Raw genomic sequence first — 6275 nt, 5'->3', positions numbered from 1 at the left:
ACCAGGCGTGCAGACCAGACTACTCACCTCGTGCCCTCGTCGCCTCGATCTCCCCTCTCCTCTCTATCCGTCCCGTCCTCGATTATCGTCGATTGAATTCTTCAAAATGGCTAATGATTCGGACCATTCGGTTTTAGATATGCAAYGRCAACTAGRACAACGGTTAGATTTTAGATTATTTTTGTTAATTATAAATACATGTTTGGTCAAKTTGTTGTTGATTACTCGTTCCCTGATTACTATTCACTGTTATTAAATCTTATAATCTCAACAATTTGGTCGATTACTTATTGTTTTTTTGTTGATTTCATGTGTCATTTGTGTTGGTCTTGGTCAATTGGTAATTTGGTTGGACTATTRGTGAGTGAGTAGGTGGTCGATTTTAACCTAATTCCTAAATCCTAAAGGTGAGATAAAGTATCCTAAGTTCTTTATCTGTAATTATGTATACACAAATTGTCAAATTCGGTTCTTTTTTTTCATTATGTGTTGAATATTCCTAGAAGTGTTGTTCTGTGTGTAGTTCAGTTGTTTGAATACAATTTTGCAAGTATATGAAAGGTCTCCCTGGTTTGTTATTTTTMTGTGTTTGTCCAAGCTTCAATCTTCAGATTGTTTAGGAATTATGTTCAAATGATCAAATTATTATTTCTTATTTCTAATATATGTTAATATGTATATGTGTTTATCTCTTGCAGTGCAATCAAAATCTTTTGGGACTTGGGAGGACCAAGCATCAATAGCTAGAAGTAGTACTATCATCCTCACTCAGGTAATAATGTAACAGGGCCTCCAAAAAGATTGGGACGGCCCTGGTGCATGCTCCTTGTCCTTGCCATCGCCAGCAGAAAGAACATAGTTATTTGAAACAGTAGTTTTATGGCTACCACTACCAAACAGTACCTCTTTTCAAATCCGTTGAAAATTGGGTTCATTAAGGCCCAATACGATCCATTAAAACCCAATACGGTTCATTAAGGCCCAATACGGTACATTAAAGCAAATACGGTCCATTAATGTCCAATACGATCCATTAAGCCCCAATACGGTCCATTAAAGCAAATACGGTCCGTTAAAGCCCAATACGATCTATTAAAGCAAATACGATCCATTAAAGGTCAATACGATCCATTAATGTCCAATACGGTTCGTTAAAGCCCAATACGGTCCATTAATGCAAATACGGTCCGTCAAAGCCCAATACGATCCATTAAAGCCCAATACGGTCCATTAAAGGCCAATGCGATTCATTAATGTCCAATACAATCCATTAAAGCAAATACGGTTCGTTAAAGCCCAATACGGTCCATTAAGGCCCAATACGGTTCATTAAGGCCCAATACGGTCCATTAAAGTCAATACGGTCCGTTAAAGCCCAATACAGTTCATTAAGGCCCAATACGATCCATTAAATATCAATACGATCCATTAAAGCCCAATATGTTACACTAAAGTCCAATTGATCCATTAAAGCTCAATACGGTCCACTAAAGCCCAATCGATCCATTAAAGCTCAATACGGTCCATTAAAGCCCAATACGGTTCATTAAGGCCTAATACGGTCCATTAAAGCAAATACGGTCCGTTAAAGCCCAATATGGTTCATTAAGGCCCAATACGATCCATTAACTATCAATACGATCCATTAAAGCCCAGTTCGTTACACTAAAGCCCAATCGATCCATTAAAGCCCAATACGGTCCATTAAAGCCCAATACGTTCCACTAAAGCCCAATACGTTCCACTAAAGCCCAATACGTTCCATTAAAACCCAATGCGGTTCATGAAAGCTCAATACGGTTCATTAAAGACCAATACAATCCATTAAAGCCCAATACGTTCCACGAAAGCCTAATACATTCCATTAAAGCCCAATACGTTCCATTAAAGTCCATTAAAATCCAATACGTTCCATTAGAGTCCAATACGTTCCATTCAAGACCAATACGATCCATTAGTTAAAGACCAATACGGTTAAAAGATTTAATTTTTAAATTTTAAAAATGATTTTTCTTTATTTTTTAAAACTTTTAATTATTTTTCTGCCGGAAATCTGCCGAAAAAGGTTAAAAGATTTTTTAAAAATTTTAAAAAAAATGAATTTTCTAAACATATTTCCGACGGATTTATTTATTTTTTTTAAATTATTTTTTTCCGCCGAAAACTCTTAAAAGATTTATTTTTACTTTTTTAAAAATGATTTTTCTAAAAATATTTCTGGCGGATTATATTTTTTTAATTTTTTTTAATTTCCGTCGGAAATCCGTCGGAAAAAGGTCAAAAGTTTTTTTTAAATTTAAAAATGATTTTTCTAAAAACATTTCCGGTGGAATATTAAAGAAAAAATTAAAAAATTATTCCGTCGGAAATATTTTTAGAAAAATCATTTTTAAATTTTTTTCAAAGATTAATTAATTTTAAAAGATTAATTAACCCTTAATTAAGAAATCCGTCAGAAATACAATCAGTTTAATATTTCCGGCGGAAGTCAACAAAAGTTGATTTTTTTGAAGTCAGCCGGAAATCCGCCGGAAAATTACCGGCAGAAAACGTCTGCCGGATATGACGCCGGAAATACCCAGTTATCTAGTAGTGTACGAATAGTATGATTAAATCTTAAAAGTCAACCTACAAAACAATAATCTTATTCCAGAAAGAAGTGTTGAAGCCCAGCACTAGACATCTGCATGTAACTTCTTTTTTGGGTATGCTATTTTCATCAAAACTACATATGGTGTAAAAACCATCTTTTAATTATATATGAGCGAATTTTGAATTTCATCTCTGTGTTTTGATTTTTTTTGGTCTGGTTTCTATACCATGTTTATTGTGGATTTGGTCATTGTGGTATTCAATTTGTCCCGTCCATGAGCATGGTCCCTCTGATTAACATCGTTTGAAATAAATTCATTAACTCAGTTAAATCAAGGGTCATTTTAGTCTTTTAACACCTTCTCTCTCTTATTTTTCTTTTTTCCATTAAAGAAAGTAAAAACGATATTATATATACATACATATATAGAGGAGCAATCAAATGAAAACCACTCCAATTTGTAAAAACCGTAAAAACTACTATCATCCATCGTTAATCTTATGAAATTTTTTCATGAAATTGTTAATCTTGTGAAATTGTTTCATATAATATTTTTTTTATGAAGTTGTTTCATATATGGTTATGAAATTGTTTCATATACTATTTAATGAAATTTTAATGAAACCGTTTCATGTATTTATCTAAAATTAAAATAATGAAGATGATGATATCCATGATTAACACCCTCCACAATAAAAATGGTTAATCAACCTCTCATAATTACAAAAAGTTGAACAAAATGAAAAATTATTATTGGTTGAATGAGGTTTTCACGGTTTTTACAAATTGAGTGGTTTTTATTTAAACCCACCCCTATATATATATATATATATATATATATATATATATATATATATATGCATGTCAATATCGGTGTCAAATAAAATAAGATATCGTTTTTGATATGCTTAATGCTTTTTTAATTAAAAAATTAATTATACCATAGACGATTTAGATATTTTTTTTAAATTTAGATAAATGTGTGGGCTTCCAAAACCTCATATATTTATATGAAAAGATAATTTCATTTTTAATGTTTACAAAAGGATAAAATACAAATATTATAGAAATCGAAGACTTTATATGCATTATTGATTTCTACATAATATTTCAACACTTGTATTCTTCAAAAAAACACAAAAATTTAGTAGGTAAAAAAAACTTAAACGATTTATAGTGTGTGTGTATATATATATATATTATTGTTTTTACCTTTTTAGTAGGAAAAAGACAAAAAAGAAAGGTAAAAAGACTAAAATGATCCTCAATATTTGACAGATTTATTTTAACGGTGTTATTCAGAGGAACCATAGCTGTGACAAATTATATACCATATGGAACAAATCCATAACAAACGTAATATAGGGATCCTGGACAAAAAAACATCGGACCAAATCTATATTTCACTTTTTTTATAATAATTTTATTAATTAGCATCTTGACTCATATCACTTACATTTCACAATGCAGCGTGATACAAATGGAATTCATAGGTATAGGAAGAAGCCCTATCAATTAGAGATTTTTTCTGAGTTCATTCTCCGAGCAACTCCGTTTAACCGGTGGATTCCTTTCATAAAAGACTTGTTTTTGGTAAGAGATGGATATTACCATATGTAAATTCATCGCGATTTTAATGTTTCGTTTTATTCTGTCTTGTCAATGTTATAATACGCTTTTATGTGGTTTTGAAAAAACGATAATGTTTTTATGTTTGAATAAAATATAAATTAGAGATTCCATAAAAAATTTGAAAAAATATCGATATAAATATCAAATTAACTATTTAAAAATTCTCCGGTTTTTGTGTAATTTCTTTAATTCAAATTTTTATTATTATTCAATTTAGGTTTAATAAATAAATAATTTATTTTTGGTTTAATAATATATTTTTTTATAAAAATAATAACTAAGTATTCTCTAACATCCGTATTTTCTTAACTTTTGGAAATTCTAGAAATTTGAGTCTTTTGGTTTAAAACTCCTTTTATTTCATAAAAGTTTAAGGTCTAAATCCTTGCCGAGGTTTGTGGGAGTTCTAGGTCGAAGGACCAAATCAAGACTTCGGAAGACCAACATGAGGGCCAGGCAGCTTTTTGGGTGGTTGAGCTACTGGATGGTGCTCATATGCAGGCGGAGGAAAGTAACCAAAAGAGAAGTCAAGGAGCCTTGTAAGGCCGCCTATGCCGCACCAACATAAGTCGCCCACATAAAACATTTGGGGCACAGTGTGTGGTCGACGGCGTGGCATCAAAGGATGGGTGACTTGGACCGGGCAACCCAAGGCGAATGGGTGGCGCACGGGGTATGCTAGGCGCCTAAAGCGCAACGCCTTTTCTACCTCTTCATTTGGAACCTTTATTGTATTATAATTCTAGGCTATATCAAAAGGTGAAAACTTGATGAATAAAAAATCGATGCATATCAACCAACTAGTGTATTATTGCACAATATTCTGTTTCTCATGAAGAAGTTTATCTAGTCACGGTTTTAATAGGGTGTTATATAATATATACATATATAAATCATATTGGAATCTATATAATCTGATTTTTATGAAGAAAAAATAAATTCAAGAATGCTTTTATCGAAAAAAATCTGATAAATTAAATTGGTTTATAAATTGGTGTGAATTTAGGTTCTGATACTATTTGTTATCATTATATGGATTATCCTTAAGCATATAATAATAAAGATGAAGGCATAGGAACATGTACACGTATCAAAAATCGATTCAACATGATAACATAAAACGTTTAATGGGTGTTTGAGATTGCTTATAAAAACAACTTATTGACTTATTCCAGTGTGACACCGGTAATAAGTACTTTTAAGTGTTTGAATAAACAACTTATGTGCCAAACGTAATTAGGAGTTTTTAAAGAAATTAAACCATTCTAACTTATAATAAGTTGATAAACATTTTTCTAGAAAATCATAAGTTATTTCAAATAAGCAATCCCAAACATCCCCTTAGTAGAACTAACCTGAAGCACTTGAATTATACACACCGAGGTTCATTGAAGTGGAAGCGCCCAATGTTGTGTGTAGATTGAAGCCTTCTAAAGCTCTATATGGTTTGTTTCAGTATGGATTGAATTGAATGCAATATCGTGTAGGCAACAAGGAATTGATCACCTTTATTTATAGGCCCTAGAAATCTAGAGACTTATTCGACAAGGACTCATAGTTTATCTTTAGGTTTGATTTTCAAATAGGAGACGATATACACTTAATTAACTTAATGAATGACGTTGGTCCCGTTAGGGTCTATAAGATGTGTATAACAATTTGTAGAGGGGGGGGGGGAATGAATACAAACACAGTAAACTTTTCAAATTTAAAATATATATTGATAAAGAAGGATCAATACAAATTTTACAAGATTGTTTGCGAAAAGATAAGGTAAGTAAAACCTATCTAAACAATCTAAAGTTACACACTAGTTCTTAGCAAATAAAAAAAAGATTTGTTGTAAAAGACGTAGAAGAAAGTAAGTTCTTTTTAGGTAAGAACTATTTAGAATACAATAAAGAGATTTTAACTTGCTTTTGAAGATAACCGTATTGTGTTCTTAAATGTGTGTTCTTTTACTTATGAACGTAAGTTAGGGTTCAAGAGTAAGTATCAGTATCTCTGCATGGAGATAGAACACATCTATTTATACCCATTGCATTAAATG

Source organism: Cynara cardunculus (assembly GCF_001531365.2).
Source record: "Cynara cardunculus var. scolymus isolate 2C chromosome LG 17, CcrdV1, whole genome shotgun sequence".
Lineage (NCBI taxonomy): Eukaryota > Viridiplantae > Streptophyta > Magnoliopsida > Asterales > Asteraceae > Cynara > Cynara cardunculus.
Note: the sequence above shows the minus strand (reverse complement) of the source record.